General features: G+C 43.6%; 1 long non-coding RNA gene across 4 annotated transcripts in view; it reads left to right on the top strand.

Moving 5' to 3' along the window:
• Nucleotides 1-26,896, top strand: part of LOC121278208 — an 84,048-nt gene that overhangs the window by 9,704 nt on the left and 47,448 nt on the right. For all 4 annotated transcript variants that reach the window (XR_005943077.1, XR_005943078.1, XR_005943079.1 and 1 more), the window contains one exon: nt 3,827-3,936. This is a non-coding gene — a long non-coding RNA (uncharacterized LOC121278208). The remainder of the gene's footprint in view (nt 1-3,826; nt 3,937-26,896) is intronic.

Below are 26,896 nucleotides of genomic sequence, written 5' to 3'. Positions count from 1 at the left end.
TTTATGTGAGCTTGCGTCACCTTGGACAGACGTTGTGTAATTGCACATCGTGATTCATGTGCCCACAATCTGACCCTTTCCGATTTTTTAGCCTTTGAAAAAAACCCTTTTCTTCATTCTCTGTTTCAGAGAAATAAAATTCAGTCTTGGGTTGCTTTTACATGTCTATAAGCTGTGATCATTCTACTGAGTCTTCATGCACCTTGTCCATGCCCTTAACATTCTTCTTAAAACAAAGTGGCCAGGCCAAATGCCTAATAGGACTGAATCCTTAATGAGTAGTTTTCACATTCCCGTGCTTCCAGCAGGGAGCTGGATTTGCATGACTATGCTCCCAACAGGTGCAGCATTTGATAGGATGCGTTGCAGGAAATTGTAGGCACACTACCCGTGGCTTTCAACAGTTTAAATGAATGGATGGAAAATCATGGGCTCTGCCATTGTGGTTTACCATGATGCAATCCCTATAAGTGCCACTCTTCCAGGTCAGTAGGAGTGTAGAATCAGCTCTGACACTCCAACTGTGATCACACCAATATCTTGAGTAAATTCAACATCACTTAGTTGCTTTATATTTAGTGCCTCTTGCATATACAGAAATTCACACCAGATTTATATTTAAACGCCTATACTTTTCAGATAACCAATTTTGGAGCTATTTCATATTATTTAGTGTCTATTGAGCATTTGGATAGTTGCTGATATCCATCAAGCTGCAACAGTATGGAATCGAATTTTTTGAAAAGTGCATTGGGGATATCAAAGCACACACAGTTTCTACCAAATTTTAGTCTTTTAGAATGGCCTAGACCAAACTGATTAAGCTGTCAGACTAAAGATATAGATGGAAAAATTTGTTTGTGTAGCACCTCTTCCAGTGGTGCTAATCAGACTTATGTCCATTCCCTGGTGGCAGACAAATCCACGGGTCACTATCTGTGTGTCCTGCACGGGTTTCCTCATTGATTGAAGAAACCCACATGATTTGTGCAGGTCTGTGGAGCTGTCTGCCTCTAAGGCAATGGGCGTCGACTGTGTAGCGCTGCTTGAAATGATGATACGTGAGCAAGTATTTCTCCCATACAGATTAAATTGAAATAGATAAAAGAAGCTTATGATAAATGTCAAGCTTATATTCCAGTAAAGCAAAAGGCTGAACAAAAAGTACAGAGGAGAATTGAAAAAGGAAATAAGAGGGGCATGAGAGAGTATGAGAATAGATTAATGGGTAACATAGAAGAAAACCTCAAAGTCTCCTGTTAACATTTAAAAAGTGAAAGAATCATCAAAGGAAAGGTAGGATGAAGCATCGAAATGGAGATGGGGCAGAGGGCTGAGATACTAAATGAGTTCTTTCATTACCTTCTTCACCAAAGAAGAGGATGCTGCCAATGTCACAAGAACAAAAGGAGATGGTAGAGAAATTGGATAGGACAAAAATAGAAAAAGTAGAGGCACTTAAAAGATTGGCAGTCCTCAAAGTAGAAAAGTCAACCAGACTGAATAGGCTGCAGCCCTAGGCTGCCAAGTGAAGTAAAGTTGAAAACTGTGGAGACTCTGGCCACAGTTTTTCAATTCTCTTTAGATATGGAAGTGAAGGCTCAGAACTGGAGGACTGCAAATATTACACCATTGTTTAAAAATGGGGAACGGGATAAACCTGGCAACTATAAGCCAATAGGTCTAATGGTAGTGGTGGGTAAACTATTCGAAACATTAACCTGGAACAGAATGAATTAACATTTGGAAAACTATGGATCAGTAAATGAAAATGGGCATGGTTTTGTTCAAGGCAAATCATGTTTGATCAACTTAATTGAATTCTTGAAGTAACAGAGAGTACTCAATGTGGTGGGGTTAATGTTGTGTATATGAACTTTTAAAAGGTATTTGGTAAATTACCACATATCAGACTTGTTGGCAAATAATAGATTTGCTGGCAAAATTGAAGCCATGGAATTAAATGGGCAGTGGCAATGTGGATGTAAACGGGACAGAAAGTAGGGTAGTGGTGATGAATGGCTGTTTTTCAGACTGGTGGGAATTGTACAGTGTTGTTCCTCAGGGGTCAATGTTCAGACTTCTGTTCTTTTTATTATAAATAAATGGCCAGGACTGGGATCTAATTGCAAAGTTTTCACTGACACGAAACTCAGAAATGTATCAAATAATGGGGAGGATAGGAACAGATCTCATGAGGCCATAGACTGGTGAAATGCACAGGCACATGGCAGCTGAAGTGTAGACAAAGTGTGAAGTAATTCATTTTGTTAGAAAGAAAGAGGAGAGACATTATACGCTAAACGGTACAATTATAAGGTGGGGTCTGGGAATAGAGAGACCTGGGGATCTAAATACACAAGTCTTTGAAGATGGTAGGATAAGTTGGATACTGGATCCTTGGCTCAGACTACAAAAACAAGGAACTGATGTAAAACCTTTATAAAACACTGGTTAGGCCCCAGTTGGGGTAATGTATCCAATTCTGGGCACTGCATTTGAGGGAGGATGTTAAGGCCTTAGAGGGAGTGCAAAGGAGGTTTGCTAGTTTCCAGGGATGAAAGACTTCAGTTACATGGAGAGACTAGTGAAATGGCAGTTAGGACGAAGAAAGATGAGAGGAGAATTTATACAGTTGTGCAAAATCTTGAAGGGTATTGAGAAAGTATCTTTAGGAGAAAGTGTTATGAGTGGCAGAAGGATTGGTAACCAGAGACCACAGATTTAAGATAATTGGCGCAAGAGTCATCGTGAGGAAAACAATTTTTACACAATAAAAGTTGTTAAGGTCTAGAGTGTACTGTTTCAAAGGGTGGTGGTAGCAGACTCAATAGGGACATAATCCAGTAGAGAATTGGATAATTACTTGAAAAATAAGAAAATGCTAGGTTATAGGGAAAGAGCAGGGAAGTGGGACTATTTGGATAGTTTTTCCAAAGAGCCAACACAGGATTGGCCTCCTTTTGTGCTGTATCATTCTATGATTCTATGATTTAGAATAGGAAACCGTGTTGTATCAATGAATATGCTAATAAAATGCAATTCCAGGTTAAAAAAATGCTCTCATCAATGAAGGTTTTAGGTCAAACAGAGCCTCTTGTCGTCTCTAATCTTCTGGGGCAGGTGGTCCTCATTCAGACCATGCTGATATGGAGCTGTTATAGCTACTGTTACTTCAGGCCAACTACCTAGTTATGATGATTTCCTTGGATGAGTGACCAGTAGTTAGTATCTGATGGGGGAAAGATGGGGAAGGATGGAAAAAGAACAAAAAGGAAAGTTTGTGATAGGGCGGAAGATGGGAAATATTAAAGACTTTTGTGTTAGCACCTGACAGATTTATTTCTCTTTTCTATGTCAGTCTTATTCTCTCTCTCATCCTCAAGTAGGTGGTCTTGAAAAGCAGCCGCATCAGAAATCGAACCTTCAGCTCCTCAGAGGGATACTTGTATTTTTTCCCTCATTTCTTAATTCACTATTCACTGAGATTTCAAAGCAGTGAAATTAATCATAGCAGCTGCAAGAAATGATTCTGATAAATTTTGAATGATGTTATAAAAAACAATTGCAGAAAAGTATAACTATGAGAACAGTTTATTATCTGAATAAAGAAATACATCATGATCTTGTGCTTTGATGTAGAAATGACTAAATTACCTTTGCCAAGGGTCAAAGGCCATGGGAAAACTGAGTCTTTGGTTCATTTGTAATTACCTACTTGAAAGTGAGCAATGACGGGAAGGAGCAAACCGCGCAAACAAATTTCCAACTTCTTTTTGTTCCATTTTTGGAGTAATTTCTCTGTTTGCTTTTGTGGGTCCTGCAGAGTTCCAGCTGGTTTGTGGGATATCGACCACAAGATGGCGACAATGTAACAGTGGGAAATGGCCAGACACAAGATACTAACACCAGTGCTGTACTTCCTGCATGTCAAAGGTCAGGTTCTTTCCATAAGTTTAATACACTGTTTATGTCAACCTCTGAACTTGTATTGAGAGCACTCAATTTAGCTTGAGAGCTGCAACGTGAACAGCTGCCTGTCCTTCCTAAAAGGATTTAAGTTTTTATTTATTTTTAGCTGAGAGATTAAAGATAACAGTTTCGTTATTCCAATTTTTTTTAAGTTAACTTTTGAGGCTTTAATTGTTACAATGGCAGCAGTGCTCTCGAGAATGGATGAATCTAAGTTTGGTTCTAATTTAACCATTAAGTGTTTAACTAGTCCTTGCCAAAGTTTTGTCTCAAAATGAAAATACTCTATTTGACAGAGCATTTTTGCAGCATGATGCTGCCTTAATACTTCTGTCTGAATTCATTTTAAATGGACTTTAATAACCTTCACACAAAACAGGCCTTACTTTAAGAAGTCCCTAGGGCCATAAAATGGCTGTCTCATCTTGTCAACACATGCGATAACTACTTGTACTACTGCTTCCATCCACCTGGTGTCAGTAGTGGTTCAGTGGTAGCAATCTTGCTTCTCAGCTAAATTTTGTTAATATCGAAGAAGTCCTGCCACTGGGACCGAAATCAAGAATCAATCCCGCAGAGCTGGTGATGGGACCTTGGGTGGCATTTTGCTGGTGGGCCGATTAACGGGCTGCTGTCAGAACCTCCATCCAATTGGGGATGGTGGCCTGCTTGACTGGTAGCTTGGCAGTGCCACTATTACATTTGGCCTCTGTTGAGGCTGCAAGATGGAAAGGCTGCCTCAATGCCAAAGATCCCTTGAAGACAGGTAGGTTTGTTTTCAGGAGGTTGGACCAGGCAGGCAGGCACAGGTGATTATGGGAAGGGGCATTATCCTCAAGTGGGTACGTTGTTGCAACTGGGATGGCTAAAGTCCCTGGGCTGACCCTCCTATGGGCCATGGAGCAACTATTAAGCAGGGATCCCATGGGAACCTGGTGGTCACCCATATGTTGGCAGGCCCTCACACATGGGCAAAATCCTAGTGGTGGTGGGAACTGGCCCATAATTAGGCCCTTATGTGGTTCAATTGGCTACCCAGCAGGCAGCCATGTCACTGAGGTTCGTGCAATATGCCATGGTGGCAGAAAGACATCAGACTCCCTTCCCAATGCCCTCGTCAGCCAAGTAAGCAGCCCTCCCACCTCCCAGTTCATCAGTATAGGGCTCGGAAGATTCAGCCTTCTGAGTCAGAAAGTTATGAGCTTCAAGTCCCATTACAAAGACTTGGGTCTTTATTTTTAATCCAGTGTCAGGATTGCAAAGCCTGGATAAATTCCGGATCCTGACCCCTTGCCTCATCTGTGTCACCAGCAGATGCCCTAATTGGGCTGGTGGCGAGTTTGGCATCCAGTTAGTGGCTCCCAGTGCTGCCTGGAAACAGGAGCTGACTGCTAAGCACAACCGTCAAAGGCAGGCAGAAGCCATGATGGGGCCTGCTTTGCAGAGTAGGCATCTGAGGGCCAGTAGCCCTATACCACAGACTTGGTCAAATGGCCAACATAAATTTACTACACCTGATCTGAGATAATAACCCTTATCGGCAAAAATGTATCCTCAGAAAAAAACATTACTTGATTGCTCCCCAAATCAAACCTGACAGCTATGCACTAATGTGCACAAGATTGTTCAAGTTTGGCGATTTGAGATTTGAACATCGCCTTCTGGTTCTCACCAGCCCATTAACAAAGTCCTCAAGGAGCTTAACAGGGAGTTAAGCAGTTAAGCAGGCAAGTGGGTTCCCAGGTTTTCAGTTTACCCACTCCCCCCCAACCCCCCCCCCCCCCCCCCCCCCACCCCCCCAACTGCCCTTGCTTTGAAAGTAGCAATGCGTCCTGGAGGGGTCGGGTACTGACATGCCATCCGGGAGGACTATTTTCAAAGTTTGCCCGCCCCTGTTCATGCCTCCACAGGCAATTGAAAATCCTGGCCTTGATTACTCCAGAGCAGTACGAAAGGAGTGCTGTACTGTCGGAGGTACTGTCTCTCAGATGAGACATCAATAACCTCTCAGATGGACACAAAAGAGCTCATGGCACTGTCTTCCTGGTCTCTTGGTCAATCAACAAACATCACTAAAAACAGATTAGCTGGTCATTATCTCATTCGTATTCACGTGACCTTGCTGTGTGCAAATTGGTTTCCATGTTTCATAATTACAACAGTGACTACACTTCAAAAATATTTCATTGATTGTAAGGTGTTTTGGACCATTCTGAGGGCGTGAATGACAGTGTACTTGTCTTTCTTTTCTCATCTACTAACCTAATATGCATTTGGGTTTTTAATTTAAATGTTAAAAATTGCAGACTTTCCCTTATGTAAGGTATCTATTTTAAACTTTCTAGCCATGTGGACTGAGTGACTCAATAGATTGCTAAATTTTGCTTCTGAATTTTCAGTTTTATAGATATTTCATCTACCTGCTGGCTGCTTGTCCAAAGAAATGAGTTTGCAGACTAGGAGGGGCGGCTGAGGAGGCAGCTCAGAAATTACAGAGTGATTTAAATAAAATAGATAACTGGATAAAGCAATGGCATGAAATTTAATGCAGACTATCATGAAATTTTACACATAGGGAGAAAATATAAGTAGTATTGAAATAGATTATGATGCAGCTGAAAGAAGCCCAGGGCCAGAATTTTACATTCGGCATGCGGGCACAGGCCTGACACGCCGGAACGTAAAATGATGTCAGGCGTGTGTCCCGACGTCACCATGCACCATCGCGATATATCAGTAGGCGGGCATATTAATGTCGGGCACTATGAGGACGGAGGCGTGCCCGCCATTAATTAACGGGTGCCAGTTAAGGCCCTTGAGGCACCAATTGTATTTGATTTTATGCAGCCCGTGTGATTTTCAGGGCGTCGCATGGGCGCAGCGGGCAGGCGGGTAGGCCACATCTTCAAAAACCTTATCCACGGGTGGGATAAGAGGGGTGAGTGGGCTCGCTGATGCGAGTTGTTAGTACTTTAGATTATAACTTGCTGCTGCTTGCTTGTGTGAACAGGACAACTTAATTTCTCTTCAGAGCTGCTTTGACAGAAATAACAAGCTTCAATTCAGGACTCTGGAGGAGTCATAACACTTGGGGCCTTCCAGGTATCAGACAGCCTTCCCTTGCCCTGGGAATGGGGATTGTGCTCTCGGCTGGAGGCACCTCCTCTGAGGGGGAAGAGAGGGCCAGAAGGTGGAGGATGCCAGGTTTCTCTATTCCTCCAGGAGAGCTACCTTTGGGAGGACAGACGCAGGCACAAGGGGCGGAAGGCGAACAGGAAGCCCGAGACGTAAGGGTCCGTAGAAGATGCCACTATCCTGCTGCCAGGGTTTAGAGGTAGTGATGCAGCTACTTCAATATGTCTGAGGTGCGGTACCGAAGGAGTATCCATCTCTCAAGGGAGCAAGTGCCCTCCATCTGTCAGATGATCGGCCCTGAGATCAGCTCTGACTGTGTGGGTGGACACTCCATACCAGTGGCGTTGAAGGTCACAGTGGCCCTCAACTTATATGCCTCTGGCTGTTTCCAGGGGTCAGTGGGTGCTCTTTGTGGAGTCTCCCAATCAGCTGTCCATAATTGTGTCAAGCTGGTGACAGATGCTCTGTTCAGGCATGCACTAACTTTCATTCACTACTGCACAGACAAGGCCATCCAGGTAGAGTGAGCCAGAGGCTTTGCCGCGATTGCTGGCTTCCCCTGCGTCCAGGTTGCAATCGACTGCACACATGTGACAGTCAGGGTGCCAGCGGGTCAGCATGGTGCCTTCGTCAACAGGAAGGGATTCCACTCCATGAACATGCAGATAAGTATGTGACCATAGGATGCAGATTCTGCAAGTCTGTGCAAGGTGCCCAGGCAGCTCCCATGACGCTTACATCCTGAGACACTCCCAGGGGCTAAGGCTCTTCAGTGCTCCAGCCCGGCTGGATGGATGGCTGCTGGGTAACAAGGGTTATCCTCTCAAAAAGTGTTTCATGACGCCTCTCCGCCATCCAAGAACAGAGGCCGAGCGGCAGTACAATAGGAGCCATGCCTCCACATGGGCTGTGGTAGAGAGAACCACTGGTCTTCTCAAGATGTGCTTCCGATGCCTGGACCGTTCAGGGGGCGCACTCCAGTATCCCGCAGATCGTGTGTCACTGATAGTGGTTCCATGTTGTGCTGCCCACAATTTGGCACTGGAAAGGGGGGACACAGTAGGAGAAGATGTTGACGCAGCTGCTCTGGCAGCAGATGATGAGTCCAGTAGTGAGTCTGAGGATGAACACGGTCAGGAGAACACTGAGGGGATAGACGCCAACCTGGGCAACCTCCAGGGAGGCAAGGACACCCAGGAGGCTTTAATCCAACGATCCTTCAGCTAGCATACCAAAGGTGAACCACCAACGCATGCCAGGGCTGCAGTTCCACACTCGATACCTGACAGGAACATTTGCTTGGTGAACAACGTGCACTATGTGCCATTCAAATAAAGTTCAATGACAAGCAAGTCACTGATAACATCATGGGTTACCCTTCACCTGCAGAACTAATGAAGCACCCAGAGGCTTGTTGAACACAAACATTTAATGGTGTGGTGCCTGGCATTCATAAAACAAATTAAATGGAATGGTGTTCTCCATCACACCTACTAATAAATAACTTAAAAGTGGGGCAAAAAATATCACCAATGATAAGCCTGTGTTGTGCTTAAGGTGCTTTAAGTTTGCATTTGCGGGCGCTACGTCTAGGTGCTCCCTCCTCGCTGGCACTGGCATTGGAGACAGGCTACTCACTCTGCTTTCCTGTTGGCCTTGATGACCTTGGCACGTGTCCTCTGCCCGTGGAGCCTGTGATGGCCCCGCCTGGGAGGGATCGGCCAGTGCCACAGCTGGCATCTCCCCAGTCGCCGTAGCCTCATCGGATCCCATGGTCTTTGGCAGAGGGATGGAGGAGCTGCTGCCCTCATCCAGAGCGCCCTGAGAGGAGCCCGCAGAGACGACTGGCAGCTTGTGCGCCAACGTCAAGTCACTTTGGAACTCCCTGCTCACCATTGATGGATGGGCACTTAGCTGGGATACTGGGTGCCCAATCCACTTCCCACACTTGTCAATGACCACCTGAGGTCATTGCAGGTGTGAGGGCTTGCAGCTCCGAGTGCATCCCCAGGAAGCCCTTATTGAGCTCCTGGAGAAGCCTCTCCATGAAAGTCGCCACTCTCTCCATGGAGGCAGCATCACACTTGGCTTTGAGGGTCATTGCATTGCTCACGCTCCGCATGGACTACTCCACAACGGAGCCCATGTCACGCATTCCTTCATGTATCTCCGCCAGATCCTTTCGCACACCCTGCTGGACCTCCAGCATCTGCTGCCTCAGGGACAACTCCAGAGGCCCATCATCAGCCACTGACTGAGCATGTTCCTGGTCCCCAGCAGTCCTCCGACTGCCAGCTCCTGGGCATTCTTTGCCTCTGCCTGCACCTCAAGCGAATGTGAAGTGCCCTCAATGCTGTGCACCGAGATACTTTCCGCCAATCTAATGCCCACCGAGGTGCTGGTATCTGCACTGGTGCCTGCCTGGCTGAGAGGGTGTGGCGCTGGTGCGTTTCTCTCGTCTGTGTGCTCTAGGGTGATTGGCGGACCTTTAGGCTCCTGACCCTGACGGGCTTCTGATGACAGCCTGTATGCGTTTTTCTCGTCTGTGTCCTCTGGGGTGAGTTGTTTTTGAATTGGTCACCAGGTCGCCACTGGACCCGGCGGACATTGAGCTCCCGCTCCTGCTCCCGCACGCTGATGCCAGAGTCGTGTCTTACATTGGATGGGCCTTAATTGGCCAGCCCGCGTAAAACAGCGCTGTGGAGCCGACCGTCCTCACCCGCTCCTGCTGAGCACGCACAACCAATGTCAAATTCTGGCCCAGGAAGTCCTAATAAACCTGATTCTCAACAAATCTGATCAATATAGATCTGCAGCCAACAAAATCAATTGAAAAATCGTGACCAAGCTATTTAATTGCTCTGGTCAGTCCACGCATTGCATACTGAACCCATTTCGGTTTGCCTAGGCACAAGGAAGAGAATGAAGCAGTAGAATTAGTGCAGAGAAGAATCTTGAGGCTGATCCCTCATGTCAAAGGTTGAGCTGTGAGGGAAGACCAGAGAATATCAGGCTTTACATTGCAGAAAGGGATTATCGACCAAGAGATCTTCTAGAGATAAATAGGGTACTTAATAGAATGAGGAGGGTTGATCCAGAATATCATTTTAAATTGCAACAGTAGGATGAGGGGACATAGGTTCAAACTAGTAAAGAGTAAATTTGGGACTTATTAAGAAATTCTACTTCAGACAAGGAGTGATCAACACATGGAATGGGCTCCCAGGAACACTAGAGGAGCTGAAAACACTGGAATAGTTTCAAAAATAAATTCAGGTGGGATTTTCCAGCCCCGCCTGCAGCCAGGATTGTTCGATGCCACTGAAAGTCAATGGATATTTGGCTGGGCTGTTGCAATCCCTGTCACGGCAGGGCCGGAAAATCTGGCCAAAATGTGGGCACTTAGGATCTCTGGATGGGTGAATAAAAACTAGGTTTTCCTTGTATGTAATTTATCTTGTGATCATGTAAATATGGATAACTTAAAGGAACAAATCCACCTATAGCTTTGCACAAATAAGTAGTTTAAAGATGCCTATAGTGAGAAATTGAAGTGTCACATTGAAACAGTGATGGATAGTTTTCTGATGTTGGGGTTAAGGCTTGAATTGTGTGGATGGAGCTTTATTCTTCCCCTTGCCATGGTGTGTCTAAACCATGACCCATAGCCCATAAACCCTGATAATTTGGTCAACAAATACAGTCATACCTAGCAAAAGGAATGGTTGTGGTTGTTGGGGGTCAAAGATCTCAGCTCCAGGGACATCACTGCAGGAGTTCCTCAATGTCCTCAGCCTAACCATCTTCAGCTGCTTCATCAATGACCTTCCTTCCATAATAATGTCAGAAGTGGAGTTGTTTGCTGATGATTGCATGATGTTCAGCACATTCGCGACTCCTCAGATACTGAAGCAGCCCATGTCCAAATGCAGCAAGACCTGGACAATATCCAGGCTTGGGCTGACAAGTGGCAAGTAACATTCACTTCACTCAAGTGCCAGGCAATGATTAACTCTTAACAAGAGAGAATTAATCATTGCCTTTTTCATTCAATGGCATTACCATTGCTGAATCCTCCTCTATCAACGCCCTGGAGGTTCCATTGACCAGAAACTGAACTGGATTAGCCATATAAATACTGTGGCTCCAAGAGCAGGTCAGAAGCTAGAAATCGTGCAGCAATCTTCAGTACTTTCCAAGCTCCTACCATACATATTGTAATCCCTTGCCTTGTTAGTCCTCCCCAAGTCCATTAGCTCACACTTTTCTGGGTTGGATTCCATTTGCCACTGCTCTGCCCACCTGACCAGTCCATTGATATCCTCGTGCAGTTTACAGCTATCCTCCTCACTATTTACCATCCTACCAATTTTTGTATCATCAGCAAACTTCTTGATCATAGCCCCTACATATAAGTCCAAATCATTTATGTACACCACAAACAGCAAGGTCCCCAGCACTGAGCCCTGTGGAACCCCATTGGAAACAGACTCCCAGTCACAGAAACATCCCTCTACTATCACCCTCTGTTTCCTGCATCTCAGCTAATTTTGGGTCCAACGTGCCACTTTACCTTGGATCCCATGGGCTCTTACTTTCTTGACCAGTCTGCCATGAGGGACCTTATCAAAAGTCTTGCTAAAGTCCATGTAGACCACATCAAGTGTATTATCGTCATTAACACACCTAGTTACCTCCTCAAAAAATTCAATCAAATTTATCAAACACAACCTTCCCTTAACAAATCCATGCTGACTATTCCTGATTAATCCAAGTGCAGATATATTCTGTCCCTCAGAATTATTTCTAGTAATTTCCCCAACACCGAGGTTGGACTGACTGGCCTGTTATTTCCTGGTCTCCTCCCTCCTTTTTTTAAATAATAGGACAATGTTAGCAGTCTTTCAATCCTTTGGCACCTAACCTGTGGCCAGAGAGGATTTTAAAATCATTGCCAGGGTCCCTGATATCTCTTCCCTTGCCTCCCTCAATGGCCTGGGATACATCTCATCTGGGCCTGTGGATTTATCCACTTTTAATGCCACTAAACCCACTTGTATCTCCCCTTTCTCTGAGTTAATTTCCTCTAGTATTTCAGGTTCCGCCACCCTGATGTCTATTCCTGTGTTGTACTTTTCCCTTGTGAAGACTGATGCAAAGTATTCATTGAGGACTGTACCCATGCCTTCCAGGTCCACACACACATTACCTCTGTGGTTCCTAATTGGCCCTACTCTTTCTCTAGCTATTCTCTTGTTCTTTATATTTTTAAAAGCCTTTTGCATTTTCCTTTATTCTACCCACCAATGCTTTGGGAATCTGCCATATTAAGCCCTTGGTATCTGCAGCCTGTAGTCTGTAGAAGTGTTTTCAACAGAGGTGTTGCAGAGAGAGCATCCTGGATTATTTCCAGGCTGTGAGATAACAAGATCACAGGCTCATAGGTTAAAAGAAAAAGAACAGGAAGTTTGAAGACAGAGAGAAGGTGTGGAAGTCCATTAACCAGCACTATGTTTGAAAACTTTGTTCAGGAAGAAAGACTGGAAGACAATGCAGCTAAATTGTTTAACTCAAGGCAGTTTGTGGAGTTACAGAAAAAGGATTCTGAAATAAAACAGTTGTATCAAAGAGCTTACTCAGAAACAGAGGAAGAATGTATTCCAGTATGTTATTACCTTAAGGATAATGTTTTAATGAGAAAATGGAGGCCTTATCATGTTTCAGCAAATGAAAGCTGGAGGGAGGTGCATCTGATTGTAAAACCATTTGTATATAGAAATGAGATTCTGAGGATCGCTCATGAAATTCAATGAGGGCACATTTAGCGATTAGAAAGGCACAAGCGGAAATAAAACAACATTTTTATTGGCCTGGATAATATAGGGATGTCGTCAAATTCTGTAGAACATGTTACACATGTCAGGTGATAGGGAAACCACAAACAGTGATTAAGCCGGCACCTTTAATTACAATTCCAGCATTTGAAGAATCTTTACTAGGGTCATGATTGATTGTGTAGGTCCCCTCCCTAATATGAAAAGCGGAAATCAGTACTTACTGATAATTATGGATGCATCTACCAGTTTCCTGAAACAATACTTTTGAGAAATATTACAACAAAGAAAATTGTGGAAGAGTTAGTTAAATTTTTTACAAGATATGGTTAATCCAAAGAAATACAATCAGATCAGGGCTCAAATTTCATGTCACAGCTGTTTAAGGAAGTAATGCACAGTTTGTGGATAAAACAATTTAAGTCAGCAGCTTACCATCCTGAGTCACAAGAGGCTTTGGAAAGATAGCATCAAACTTTAAAAACTAGGATGATGGCATATAGTCAGGATTATGCACAGAATTGGGATGGGGAATTCCATTCCTGTTATTTGCTATTAAGGATGCACCTAATGCATTGACGGGTTTTAGTCTTTTTGAACTAGTTTATGGTCATGAGGTAAGGGGATCACTGAAATTGATGCATGAGAAATTGGGGTCAAAATTCAGAAATGACTCTCCTGGATTATGTATCAAATTTCAGAGAGAGCTAGGCCAGAGCATGTGAGTTAACTAGGGAACATTTAAAGATATCACATCAAGTGATGAAAGTGAAGGCAGACAGGAAAGCTACAGCTCATAGTTTTGTTGATCAGAATAAAGTTCTAGTTCTGCTACCAGTACTGGATGACTCGTTAAAGGCAAGGTTTAGTGGGCCTTAGAGGATTGAAGAGAAATTCAGTGAAGTAGGTTATTTAATAAATACTCCAGATAGAAGAAAGAAGCAGAGGGTTCGTCATGTAAATATGCTTTAAAAGTACTTTGACAGGGAAGAAGGCCAAAAGGAGGCATTCATGGTGGTAGATAATGAGAAAGAGGTAAGAATGCAGGATTCTGTAATTGATTTTCCTCTAATCAAATTGGATAATGAAGGGGCACTTGAAAATGTCATATTGTGATTTGGAGAAGTTTTTGTGGTCACACAAGCCTATTTGTGGCAATAATCTGGGAAGGACGAATTTAGCTATACATGATGTATGTGTAGAGGTTTCATCTTCAATAAGGCAACAACCTTATAGATTAAATGTGGCAAAGTTATCACAAGTACAGAAAGAAATTGATTTCACGTTTCAAAATGATATCATTGAATCTAGTTGCAGTAACTGGAGTTCACCTATTGTGCTAGTGCCAAAACCGGATGGAACACAAAGACTGTGTGTGCACTATTGAAAGGTGAATGTGGTGACAAAAGCAGATTCATATCCTATATCACATTTGGAAGGTTGCATTGAGAAAGTGAGACAATCAAAATTTATCACAAAGGTTGACTTGCTAAGAGGATATTTGCATGTACAGGAGAGAGCAAAGGAGATATTGGCTTTTGTGACACCGGATGGACTATATCAGTTTAAAGTCATGCCATGTGGTGTGAAAAATGCACCTGCAACATTTCAAAGACTGACAAAGTAATTGCAGGTCTGAGCAATTGTGCTGTTTATATTGATTACTTGATAGTTTTCAGTCAGATGTGGGAGGAGCATTTACAACATCTGGAATTATTTACTTGGTTACAAGAAGCTAATTTGGTGGTGAACTTGGCTAAAAGTGCATTGCAAAAGCGCAAGTTACATATCTAGGTCATACCATTAGACATGGTAAGGTGGCTCTGAGGCTTGTGAAAGTCAAGGCTTTTGAGGATTTCTCCATGCTGACAGCAAAACAAGAAGTTTTGGGATTTCTGGGCATAAGTGTGTTTTATTGGAAATTTGTATTTAATTTTAGCCAAGTGTTTGCTCCATTGACTGAACTATTAAAAAAGAACAAGAAGTTTCAATGAACACAGGAGTGTCAGAAGGCATTTGACAGTTTGAAAACTGTATTAATTACGACACCAATTTTGGCTGTTCCAAATTACACCAAGCAATTTAAGTTGGCAGTTGACACAATTGGAGCCCTACTGTTAACACTGGAATTGAAAAACTGATAGGGTATTTTTCACAGAATTTGAATGTAGAGAAAATATTCAGTGATCGAAAAGTAAACCAAGGGCAGAATATTTCCATCGGCGGGGGGGTGGGGACCTGCACACCGATACATAAAGTTGGGTTGGGACCCGCAAGCTGATGCATAAAGTGAGGTGGGTTATGTCGGGTGGAACTCCTGATGTCGCCCCACAGCATTTACATTTTCAGGTCGGCGGGCGCATAGCCGAGTTGGCTGTGCACCCACCGACCTGTCAACAGCCTATTAAGGCCATTAAGAAACCAATTCAGCTTATTAATGAACCTGCCCGTCCAACCTTAAGGTTGGTGGGCAGGCCGGGAGCCCAGGCGGGCTTGTGAAAAAACATGAAACCTCATCCGCTGGCAGGATGAGGCTTCATGAGGGTTTTTAAATTTTAATGAAAGGTTGCAATAAAAGTTATGGACATGTCCCAACTCATGTGACAATGTCACATGACGGGGCATTGCAGAGAAAATTTTTAAACTCCTTCATCAAAAGTTTCAAAATGGAGCCGATCTCCCTGAGGCAGCACTGTGTCCCGGCTGAGGGAAGCCCCCCCCGCCCATACAGGGAGCGCATAGCGCTTTCTGGCGGACGTCACGCCTTAATTGGCCCGCCCATGTAAAATGGTGGCACGCCCCCGACTGGGGCCGCTGATCGGGACCTCACTCCTGCTCTTCCCCCCGCCGATGGGGGAACGTTTTTCCCTTGGGTTTAGTGTTAGCGTTGCAGCATTTTGAGATTTATGTGGCAAGCAATTCATCAGAAACAATTGTGTATACAGACCACAATCCTTTAAAGTTTCTGGACAAATTTCGATTCAGAAGTGCAAGGCTGTTCAAATGGAGTATATTACTGCAATCGTTTAATCTACAGACTGTACATGTGGCGGGACAAGAAAATCTGATTGCAGATGCGTTGTGAAGGATTTGAAGCTTAAAGGGAAATTGGACGTTTAAAACCTGCACACTGGACTGGAAAGATTTCTGTTGATACCAAGGATTTATACATATATTGTTATGTTAACGCATGCATCTGGTAATGTAATAATATAAGTATAGGAGGTAATGTAAGATGGGTTCAAAAAATGAAGTTCAGTAAATGGAACAACCACACTATTAAAATTTGGTACAAATTTCCAATAAGAGGCACTTCTGCCTAGAAATCCCAAAACTTCTTGCTTTTTGTAGGCTTTTAAATTATGATGGTTCTTTTTTTAATAAGGAGGAGGATGTCAGGAAGATATAATAATTTTCATAATGTTATTGGAATTTATTGTAGAGTAATAGTGGGGTCTGTGCCTATGGGTCGCTGTGTGTGTTTGTGTGTGTGGGACTTAATTGAATTAAGGCTTGAAGGCTTTGATGTATCAGAATATAAGCTAGGTTTGAGATGTTAAGTAGGTAAACATGGATGAAGTTTTAGAGTGTAAGGTGTAAAGGGAACATTTATATTTTTAAATAAACCAGTCTAGCTTGAATTCAAAAGAGGGGGTGAAATGTTTCATTTTCCCAGGAGAAGTTAAGAAACTATGTGTTCTGGTAAAATTGGCACGATGATAGATTTTATTGTTAGAGAAGTAAAGTCCAAAGACATAATGAAACAATGAGAATTTGCATTCAAAGGGGAAAATACGCCTAAAGGAGAGAAGGCTGTGTATAAAGGAAGGCATTCTAAGATCTAACAAGTGTGAAAAACCTTTAGTCTCTAAGCCTCAAACTGCTGTCTGCAAACACAGAAGTTAAGAAAACTCACTTTGAATTCAACTGTCCAGGGTATCATGTTACTTTGCCTGGGCCTTTTAACATCTATGTATTTTACTGTTGCCTTAATGGAGGTGAAACTTTGAGTTAGATTAACTGGGGAAGCAAGGAGTTATAGTAGTAATTTATAAACCTATGTATGTGCTTGAAATCATTTTTTCCTCCAATTAATAAAGGGTTAATTTAGTTTTGTAAGAAACCTGTAAGACTCAGTTTCTTATTACTACTGAGTTCAAAGCATGCATCTTGAAATATATACAAATTGCAAAACAGTTGTGGTAATAGTTTACAGTTTCCCTTTGGGATTTGAGCAGCTCAGCATTTATCATCAGCTGTGCCATTCCAAGTGTGCCTGAGAAAACAAACAACAAACACAGCTGGATAATTATTTTTTAAGCTGCTGAAATTTATTCTATGCCTTTACAAGAGCAGAGAAGTATCATATTGGAATCAGCACTGCCAATATTGTAATCCTCTTCAACAGAAGCTTGAAGCATAATGATATGGAAAGCTGGTCACAGTAAACTGGCATGGAGCAAAGGAATCCCTTTGCAACACACTTCAGTCCAGTTTATAGCTTTCTATTTTGCCTTTCTTCAATGCACCACCAGATATACATCAGTACTGATCCAGAGGTCCACACATGTGTGATGCTCCTTATACTAAGGGGCCTATTTTATCCCTTTTGTTTTCAATGTCTGGTGCCCCTGTTACAAGAAATTCTGAGGAGGGTTTGGCAGGCTTAAAAGTGGATAAATCCCTGGTCCCAGATGAGATGTATCCCAGGCTGCTATGTGAGGCAAGGGAGGAGATTGCACAGGCTCTGACACTAGTTTTCAAATCCTCTCTGGCCACAGGGAAGGTGCCAGAGGACTGGAGGACAGCGAATGTGGTATCACTATTCAAGAAGGCTAGTAGGGATAAACCAGGTACTTACAGGCCAGTGGGTTGAACATCAATGGTAGGGAAACTATTGGAAAAAATTCTGAGGGACAGGATTAATATCCACTTGGAGAGGCAGGGATTAATCAGGGATAGTCAGCATGGCTTTGTTAGGGAGAGATCATGTCTAACAAATTTGATTGAATTTTTTGAGCAGGTGACTAGTTGTGTAGATAAGGGTAGTGCAGTTGATGTAGTCTACATGGTCTTCAGTAAGGCTTTTGACAAGGTTCCACTCGGGAGAATGGTCAAGAAGGTAAGAGCCCATGGGAACCAGGGAATTTGGCAAATTGGATCCAAAATTGGCTTAGTGGCAGGAGGCAGGGGGCGATGGTCGAAGGTTGTCTTTGCGATTGGAAGATTGTGACGAGTGGTGTACCGCAGGGATCGGTGCTGGGACCCTTGCTGTTTGTAGTGTACGTTAATGATTTAGATATGAATATTGGAGGTATGATCAGTAAGTTCGCAGATGTCATGAAAATTGGTGGTGTCGTAAATAGTAAGGAGGAAAGCCTTAGATTACTGCATGATATAGATGGGCTGGTAAGATGGGCAGAGCAGCTGCAAATGGAATTTAATCCTGAGAAGTGTGCGGTGGTGCATTTTGGGAGGACTAACATGGCTAGGGAATACACAATGAATGGTAGGACCCTAGGAAGTACAGAGGATCAGAGGGACCTTGGTGTACATGTCCATAGATCCCTGAAGGCAGCAGCACAGGTAAATAAGGTTTTTAAGAAGACATATGAGATACTTCCTTTATTAGCCGAGGCATAGAATTTAAGAGCAGGGAGATTATGTTGGAGCTGTATAAAATGCTGGTTAGGCCACATTTGGAGTACTGTGTGCAGTTCTGGTTGCCACACTATAAGAAGGATGTGACTGCACTGGAGAGGGTGCGGAGGAGATTCACCAGGATGTTGCCCGGGCTGGAGCATTTCATCTATGAAAAGAGACTGGACAGGCTAGGGTTGTTTTCCTCAGGGCAGAGAAAGCTGAGGGGGAACCTGATAGAGGTATACAAAATTATGGGGGGCATAGATAAGAAGAAACTTTTTCCCTTAGTGTAGGTGTCAGTAACCAGGGGGCATAGATTTAAGGCAAGGGGCAGGAGGTTTAGAGGGGATTTGAGGAAAAGTTTTTTTCACCCAGATGGTGGTTGGAATCTAGAACACACTGCCTGAGGGGGTGGCAGAGGCAGGAATCCTCACAACATTTAAGAAGTATTTAGATGAGCACTCAAATTGCCATGGACTAAAGGGCTATGGGCCAAGTGCTGGAAAATGGGATTAGAATAGATATGTGTTTGATGGCCGGCAAGGACACGATGGGCCGAAGGGCCTGTTTCTGTGCTATATAACTCTATAAGTCTTCTCTCTTGCTGGCCTGAAGATTGGTACAAGATGATTTTTAAGATTTTAAAAATATCTAAAGTATTTTCTGTCCCATTCTCAACACATACCCGAGACTCTGAGCCTTTTGTTGGCCAGCTTTCCTTTTCCAAAAGTTTTACATACAAGGGAAATCCTAGTCCAACACTTGCCCACCCCCGCCTCATTCTCCTGCCCACCACCGTCCCCTGATCATGGGCAGCTCAATGTTTATTGGAAGAAAACACATATCTTAAAGGTAAATGGGATTAACGCAAGAGAGAGGGAAGTAAAAATTACTATAACCTCTCTGTGCCAAAGAGTATCAGCAAGTAGGGTTAATAAAAAATCTCAGTGGAGAAACAAAAAAAACTTTATGGTGAATTCAGACAACAACAAAAAAAACAATGGTCAGAAAAAATATGGAGGAGAGAGAAAAATAAACTTGGATAGAAAGACTTCAGTACTAACATCAGCCTTCAGGACCCTACTTCAGTGCCACCTTAATATTAATGTATCACAGCATTTCCCTTCTGTGCTGTTGAACACATCATTCATTACTATGCTGCCAAACTCTGAAATATGCCGCAATGCTGCTAATCTTCACAACCCTCTCTCTGTGGCTTCTAAACCTCAAGACTCCTTACCCCTCCCCACCATGCTATCAAATCCAAAACCTGCTTCTACAGCTGTAAACCATAGCACCTCACCACAGTAGGTATGATAGCACAATGTTTATGACCCTGGATTAATAGAGGCTTGAATTAATGATTTGGAGACATGAGTTTATGTCCCATCATGGCAATGGAAAGTTAAATTTATTTAGTTAAATAATATCTGGAATTAAAAGCTGGCCTAAAGTGGGCTGGTTAAAAGGACCTCCTCAGTGCACTGGGACTTCATTCTAACCGTGCGGTTGAATATTAGACCTTGGGCCCCTCACTCCCCCTTATCCCCCCATCAACTCCTCATGTCCCATTCATACCAATTCTTGCCCCCACCCACTTCCAATAGCCGTCCGTACCTTCCATGCCTACCTATGCCACTCTTCCTTATGGATGATATGAAACTTGGAAACATTGTAAACTGTGAGGACAGTCCAGAATTTCAAAAAGACATAGACAAGTTGGTGGAGTGGGCAGATAGGTGGCAGATGAAGTCCAATGCAGAGAAATGTGAGATGATGCATTTTAGGAGGATGAACATGGAGAATCGTTATTAAATAAGGGAAATAATTCTTAAGGGGGAGCAAGCTGTTTTTTCCCCCAAAATTTAAAGGCCAGGGAATTTAATGGACTAGACCTTTTATGAGCATTCACGACTATCCTTAAGTCACACACTGCAGAAACGGACCTCGCTCCAGTGAAAATGGGGTCTGTTTGAACGCAGCAACACCCTCTCCTAAGCCTGTGGGTGAACTTGCTGAATGTTGTGCTTGCTTTTGCTAGGCAATGGATGATTTCATCGTCCAATGTGATGTTGTTGGAGAGGATACTCCCAAGATAACAGAACCTCTGAACTTCTGAGTTGTGGGAGTATTCATTGTGACTGTAGGGTCTTGAGGTTTGTGGCCAGGGGCAGGTGGTACAAGATCTCTGCCTTTTTCAGACTTATTGTAAAGCTAAGGCATTTTGAAGCTTGGGCAGTATGGTCAACAAGCAGCTGGATATCTTCTGGAGTGTGTGCTCTGAGAGCATAGTGGTTGGAAAACAGGAGTATATATACTTAGTGGTTGTTCTGTGATTTTTGTGTGAGCCTTGAGCCTTTGCAGATTGAAGAGGTTGCCATCTGTCCTGAACAGAATGTGTATATGTATCTGGAGATCTTTGCTTGCACACAAGAGCAATCATATCCTAAACGTAGATGGTAAACAGGGTTGGAGCCATTACATAAATTTGATTGCTGCCATTGGTGACAGGAAAGGCATCTGATAAGGTGCCATTCTGAATTGCACTGGCCATCATGAAATGGGCCAATGACCCTGAACATTTTTTCAGGACAGCCACATTTGTCCACAGTTAACTGTGTCAAAGGCCTTGGTTAAGCCTTTACCATGTGGAGGCCTTTGTTCTGTTTGTGAGACCTTTCTTGAATTTGATGACTGCAAAGATCAAGTTGACCATTCCTCAGCCAGCACAAAAGCCATACTGTGAAGCTAGGTACACCAAGTCTGCAAGATGAATGACATTCCTGTTTAAAGAAATGAAATGCCACAATAATTATCACAGGTGAACTTGTAGGCTGCCAGCCAGGACTGATGATGATGGACCCCACCTGCCCAGAGCTATCTGGCTTTGAGGCGCTAGTCACTCACATTCACACCTCTGTCACATGAAGCCGAGCAGTAGGAATTTGATTAGGAGAGGCTATTTGAGATGTTGACCATAGGGGACTTTTATGGATGAAGAGCAAGTCAACTCTCTTCACCATCTTAGTCCTTCCTAACCTTTTGACCCACTGTGTCTTTATTTATTTAACCTATTTTAACATGATTTGTTTGTTCTCACCAGAAACTGAAGTTTATTCCTATTATGATATTTTATGTCAACGAGTAGAAAAATGCAGGCCATACTTCACCAGTAACAAAATGATTCCTCTCATAATCTGCTATGTTACTTAGTCCTATCCTTATAACCTTTTAAAATTACACACACTTTCTGACTACCCCTGACCAATGCCACAGGAGATCTTCCTATGTATTATTAGAATAAATTCAATTAGATGAACAGTAAATTGATTTTTACTCCTGCTTTAGAATAAGGTATGGATGAACAAGCCGTGCATATGTTTTTCTCCCTTACCCCAACCTCCCTCCACATGCTGCCCTCCTCCCACCCCCACCATCCATCCATCTCCCCTGCAGCTAGTTTGATTGAAATCTTGATTCTAGTATGAAGCAATGAAATGTAAGCATGGTAACACCCACATAATATGCATCGAACAGTTCACTTCAGCGAGTGGTGTGATAATGTTAGTCAATTCTGCTTCATCCAAACCATTTTAAGAAGCTATATGAATTCTTCCATGGAGGCTTTCTGAACTGCCACCATATGCATTAGATATTAATAGCTTAAGGATTTGAGTAATTATTTTTAGGGAGTAATTATAATTTCCATGCCTCCTACTGCAATGCTAAAAATCACAAAGCTACTTTTAAAAATATGGTTGGTGTTACATCTTGAGTAAGACGTAGAGTTCTGGTCATCATTGCAAAATGGGCATCATTATTGCCATTGAGAGGACAAAGAGGTGAGTCACCAAGGTGAATTCAAGGTCTAAATTTTTGCGGGGTAATGGAGAGTCTGGGGACCTTTAAAAATGGTGGCTGGAACTTGGATCTAGAATTCCTGCCCCCATTTTGAACAGATCCTATTTTTGCCAGCAGGGGAAAGGGGGTTTGACATGACTAAGATATGGGGGAAGTTAAACTGACGGGCCTGTAATTTCTTGGTCCCTTCCTTTTTTAATAATGGGACAACATTAGCAGTCTGACAGTCCCCTGGCACCTCACCTGCAACCAGAGAGGATTTGAAAATTACTGCCAGGTCCCCTGATGGCTCTTCCCTTGCCTCCCTCAACAGCCTGGGATACATCTCATCTGGGCCTGCGGATTTATCCAATTTTAAAGCTGCTAAACCCGCTACAATCTCTTCTGATTCTATGATAACTTACTCTAATATTTCACAGTCCTCCACCCTGATGTCTATACCTGCATCGTTCTTTTTCATTGTGAAGACTGACACAAAGTATTCATTGAGGACTGTACCCGCATCTTCTAGCTCACACACACATTACCTCTATGGTCCCTAATTGGCCCTACTCTTTCCCTAGTTATTCTCTATCGCTTTATATTTTAAAAAACCTCTTCGGGTTTTCCTTCATTCTACTCACCAATGCTTTCTCATGCACTCTCTTAACTTTCCTAATTTCTTTTTTAAGTTCCGCCCTGCACTTTTTATACTCCTCTAAGGACTCTGCCATACTGAGCCCTCGGTATCTGCCAGGAACTGCTCTTTTTTCCTTAATCCTAACATTTATGTTACTTGACATCCAGGGTTCTCCGGACTTGGTCCCCACCTTTGTCTTTATGGGAGCATATTTGCCCTGTACTCTCGCTGTTTCCTCCTTGAATGCCTCTCACTGCTCTGACACAGTTTTATCTTCAAGTAGCTACTCCCAGTCCACTTGGGCCAAATCATATCTCATTTTAGTAAAATTAGCCTTTCCTCAGTTTAGAATTTTTATTCCCGCCCCAACCATATCTTTTCCATAACTATTCTAAATCTAACTGAGCTACGGTCACTATCTCCAAAATGCTCCCTTACTGATACACCTTTCACCTGCGCGGGCTCATTTCCGAATATTAAGTCCAGAATTGCCCCCTCCCTTGTTGGGCTTTCTATGTACTGGCTAAAAAAGTTTTCCTGGATGCAACTTAAGAATTTTGCTCCCTCCTTACCATTCACACTAAAACTATCCCAGTGAATATTTGGGTAGTTAAAATCCCCTACCATTACTGCCTTATTATCTTAAACCTTCTCTGAAATTTGCTTACATATTTGATCCTCTATCTCTCCCTGACTGTTTGGGGGCCTGTAGTACACACCCAACAGCATTTTACCCCTTTTTACGTTTTTTACTTTACCCCTTTGGCCTCATTTATTGATCCCTCCAAGATATCATCCCTCCTCACTGCTATAATATTGATTCCTTGATCAATATTGCTTCACCCCGCTCCTCTTCTATCCCTCTCTATCTCGTCTGAATACCCTATAACCAGGAATGTTGAGCTGCCAATCCTGCCCTTCCTTTAACCAAGTTTTGGTCATGGCTATGGTATCATATTTCCACCTACCTGTCTGTGCCCTCAGCTCATCTATCTTGTTCCTCAGGCTCCTCGCATTAAAATATTTTCCATTTAGCCTTGCTAAAGTCACTTAATTCTTATCTAGCCTATGTTTCCTCTGCCTTCCAGACTCACTTACTAGCGTTTTAACTTCTAATTCCATCTCAGCTTCTCTCCTGTCTGAACTACTTTTCAGGATCTCATGCCCCTGCCAGTTTAGTTTAAATCCACCCCAACAGAATAACAAACCTCCCCACAAGGATGTTGGCCCTGTTCCTGTTCAGATGCAACCTGTCCAACTTGTACCCTTATTTTACCTTGATTCCTACTTGAGAATAGACTAGATGCTAGATCCTCTAGATGGACTAGATCCTCTAGGTGCTGCTGACTACCTGTCTGTCCCAGGGTCCTCCTCTCGCACTCTCCTTTAGGTGCTGCTGGCTGCCAAGGAGGCCCGCCTCGTTGTCCTCTACCCCCGCTCTGGCTGTAGGAGGCCCATCAGTCTCGCCACTCTGGCTTGGGAGGCAGTCGCAGAGGTGGTCAATGCCAATGCTGCACACAAGAGATTGGCCATCCAGTGCAGAAAACGGATGAATGATCTCGTCTGTGCTGTCAGGGTAAGGTAACCATCTTATCACTCTAAACTCTCACACTCACAAGGCTGTTACGCATTCACTGGCATCTCATTCACTGCCAGCTCAAGGGCCATCACCATCCATTCTCACAAACGTGCTCTCACATGTCCATCTGGTCTCAGCATCCTCCTCCTCAGCCCTTGCCATCTTAAGGCTGCTTGCACAGATCAACATGTGCCCCCATACGCACATTGGTATATGCCCGTTCCCCTGTACAGCTCTCGTCCTGCAACCTCTTCCCTTGTCTGAGGCTACTTCTGCCCCAACACAGTAAGCCCTAGCCCTGCAGCCATTGAAAAGCCTTACGGCTGGTCTGGTAGGTTGAGTCCTGCCTGTGAGCCCCACTAAAAGTGATGTGGTGCTGCCTGCGAAGCCTGGTGTGGATAACCGGAGTGCTGCCCGAAGCAAGTTAGGCAAACAAATTTCGAAGTCCCGAGCAAAGTGCAGCTTGCCAAGTGCTGTCATTTATGTACCGTTGTGAAACACGTCGGCGTGCCCAGATGATCCAGTTTGGAGGGTTTATTCCAGCAAGCAAGGCTTATAATGAGTTGCTAAAGTATTAAAATTAGATTTCCAATGTGCAGTGGCAGGAAACATGACTGGCCATTGACAGGTGGAGCGGACGTTCACAGGCTGGTTTCATGATGGTGTAAAACTGATTTTTGATCTTCTCACCATATTGTACCTCCAGCCCTACTGCTACCTCCCCCCCGCCCCCCCATCCCCTGCGCCCAGCCCGCCATGATGCCTGACGTCAATGAGGCCAGAAAATTCTGACCTATGAATACAAATGTTTGTTTTTGTAAAGGGTTAAATACTTAAGGGAATTTAAATGAATTCATTGAGCTTTCATGAGTGGGAATTTGTTTAATATATAGTGAAGCCTGTAATGGATACTTAGAACTTTTATTTTATTTCATCTTAGCATGGCCCCTGAGATCTGCCCATGGTGGATCCTGGGTGATTTGGCATAGAAGGTGTAAGGACAAAGGATGAAGCTGAGGGGACACGAATTGGCACTAAATTGGCATAGGGTTATAAGGGGCCATGGGGATGAGTACAGGGAATGGATTGGCATGAGTTGGTACAAAGTTGGCATTGAGGTATAAATGGCCGTGGGGGTAGGTGTGGGGTACAGGCAGTGGTTGAAAGGTGAGGGGGCATGAAGTGTGAGGCCTAGAGGGCTAATGTTTAATAAAACAACTGGGACGATATCCCAGAGAACTGAGGCGGGCCTTTCAACCAGCCCACCTCGGCAGTCAGCTGTGTGCTGGGGTGGTGGGCCTGGCTCCATCCCACAGCTGCAACCACCCCCCCCCACCCCCGGCAAGAATGAAGATCCCCCTTTAGGGACACTTACTCTGAAGGAAGATACAGCAGCCTGGGAGATTTCTTGATCCTGCCCAATCACCTCGGGAGTGAAAATTAAGGTCCAAGTAACAGGAATCTAGGTCTTGAGGAAGTGTTAAGGAAAATGAGTTTGATCTTTTTGGGAAAGCGAAGACTTGACATCAACATCTGTGGAGAGAAACAATGTTAGTGCTTCAGGTTGATGATCCTTCATTAGAGCTGAGGAAAGATGAAACGGCAATGGGTTTTGAGGAAGTGAAAGGAGGAGTGGGGAGGAAGAACAAAAGGGAAGGTCTTTGAAGGGTGGAGGGCTGGAGAGATTAAATGACAATAAGTTTCATGGTACAAAAACTATAAGGTATAGTAGTGAAATTAAAAAGAAACAAAAGATGAGGTGTGAATGGCTGGACAGCAGACATCCAAAACTAAAGGAATAAAGAAAGCAATGAGAAACTAGAAACAACCCACCAAAAAATACCATGAAACAAAATGGAGTCAGAAGATCATAACCCCTAACATCTAAATTGGAACAGCACCTGGAATTGAAAGCCTAACGATGACCATGTAACCATTGTTGATTGTTGTAAAAACCCATCTGGTTCACTAATGTCCTTCAGGGAAGGAAATCTGTCGTCCTTACCAGGTCTGGCCCACATGTGACTACAGCCCCACAGCAATGTGGTTGACCCTTAACTGCCCTCTGAAATGGCCTAGTAAGCCATTCAATTGTATCAAGCCACCACAAAGTCACAGAAAAGGAATTAAATAGACCACCCGGCAGCAACCTGGCACCGGAAACAACAAAGACAATGAATCAGTGCTCCTCATGTCAAACAAGGGTGCAGAATGTACACTGGGTGGGGAACTTCAATGTTCATCGGTAGCACC

Source organism: Carcharodon carcharias, chromosome 5 (assembly GCF_017639515.1).
Source record: "Carcharodon carcharias isolate sCarCar2 chromosome 5, sCarCar2.pri, whole genome shotgun sequence".
Taxonomy (NCBI): Eukaryota; Metazoa; Chordata; class Chondrichthyes; order Lamniformes; family Lamnidae; genus Carcharodon; species Carcharodon carcharias.
The sequence above is the reverse complement of the archived record's forward strand: the minus strand, read 5'-3'. Positions and strand labels throughout refer to the sequence as shown.